Here is a 1,943-nt window from a genome sequence, read left to right as displayed (position 1 = left end):
CATTAAGTACTTCCTATGTTCAAGGTATTGTTCTAAGTATTTAATATGTATTATCTCATTTGAAATTCACAAGAACTCTGAAATAAAGAAACTATGATCTTCAACCAAAATGAGGCATGAAGAGGTTGTTAGTAACACTTGCCCAAAGTCATACAGCTGTAGGTAAAGGAACTGGAATTCAAACCCAGAGCTGATCCAGGAAGGTTTCCCAAAAGAGCAAGGTTTCATCTGAGTCTAAAGGACTTGCACAGACTGGCCAGGGTGAGACATGCTGGGAGAACAGAAAACTTCCTGGTAGAAAAAATAAGCATGTCCAGGTATACAGGCATGGAAAAGCAGGATCCTCAGGGAATAGGTGAATCTCACAGACATAATATTGAAGACAGGAAGACAGACACAAAAGGGTATATACTGTATGATTCTATTTGGTGCAGAAACAGGCAACACTGTGGCAAGAGAAATCATAATAGCAGTTACTTTCAGGGGGTTAATGACCAAGAAAGGGCACGAGAGAGACTTCTGGGGTGCTAGAAACCTGTATCTTCACCTGGAAGATTGTTATAGGGGTATGCCTACTTTGCTCAATTAAGATTTGTGCACTTTACAGGATATTTAAATTTAAAAAAATTAAATGTCACTGTAGTAGTAGAATTGGCCTAAAAACAAAACACTTGTGATTTTTTAAGAAGTGTGCCTTGTGAATAAGATAAGCAACAAAGAGAGGGATGGGGAAGAATAGGACAATAAGACAAGATTTTATGTATAGAAATTAAGAATGAGATGGAGCTGTTCAAGAGATCAAAACAAGACCAAAGGGACAGCTGAGAAAGAGTCTTCCCCTAAACAAGTAGATTCAGGTACAATAGCCATTTACTGAATGTCCCTGTGTTTCTGGTGCTGAGCTAGGGTGACCCTAGCTGGGAATAAGACAAGTATGGAAACTGAAGCTAAGAGAAGTGACATGACTTATCTGAGATCACACATCTCCTAAGTGCTCAAGTTATCTTTGCTAGAAACATCCTATTTGTGCTCCTAAGGGTTCCAAAACACTAAGTATCGGCCTCGATTGTGGGAGAAGTTTGGGCTCAGAGGAAGTGAAGGGAAGGCCCTAGCTGCTTTGGTGGTGGTGGTGGTTTCCTGCCTAACAGACACACCCAGCTTCAAAATCACCACTCTGGGCAGTCAGGTTGTTGCTAGGCACCAAGGGGGCCCTAGAGCTTTCAAGCAGAGCTAGCACAGAGCTGTTAACCTTACTTCATTACAAGGTTAGATGCGAAACTGAGAGAAGCCAGCCACCCACATGAAGCCTTCTCTTTCTTCTTTGGATTTATTTACTCTGCCATCCCCGGCCCTTACACAGTAATGAATAATCTCACCCCCTGCCCCCTCCCCAATGTAATACTTAATGGTCTCCCATGAACCCTAATTATGTTCACTAGAAGAAAAACACCTTAAAGGAGGGAGCAACCACGTCTCCTACAAAAATCAAACTGTTTCTTAAGCACCAGGCATGTGTAGGCCCCATGTTGGAGGCCAGGAACATAGAGATTGTCTTCAGAGCTCACAATCTGCCTGGAAACACAAACTAGACGCCCTACAGTGTGATACTTATGTCAGAGCATAGCACATTGGGTACACAATTTATATTTGCTGAATGAACAGGAACTGAGAGAGAACTAAAGCTGAGGTTCTATGGGAGCTCACAAGAGGGCTTCAGATGCTATCAAGGCAGGCATCAAAGAAGGCTTCAGGAAGGTGACCATGCCTATCTACGTCACAAAGAATGAATAGGAGTAGGCTGGCAGGTTGGGGGAGGGGCATTCCAGGCCAAGGAAAAATATCCAATAAATGCATGGCAGTGGGTAGAAAATGTTTAGCAAAATAGTCAAGTCATTGTCTAGTGCACTGTACTGAGCTGCCTGTGGAAGCTGACCACACATGAT

Source organism: Pteropus vampyrus, unplaced genomic scaffold, assembly GCF_000151845.1.
Source record: "Pteropus vampyrus isolate Shadow unplaced genomic scaffold, Pvam_2.0 Scaffold36, whole genome shotgun sequence".
NCBI lineage: Eukaryota > Metazoa > Chordata > Mammalia > Chiroptera > Pteropodidae > Pteropus > Pteropus vampyrus.
Note: the sequence above shows the minus strand (reverse complement) of the source record.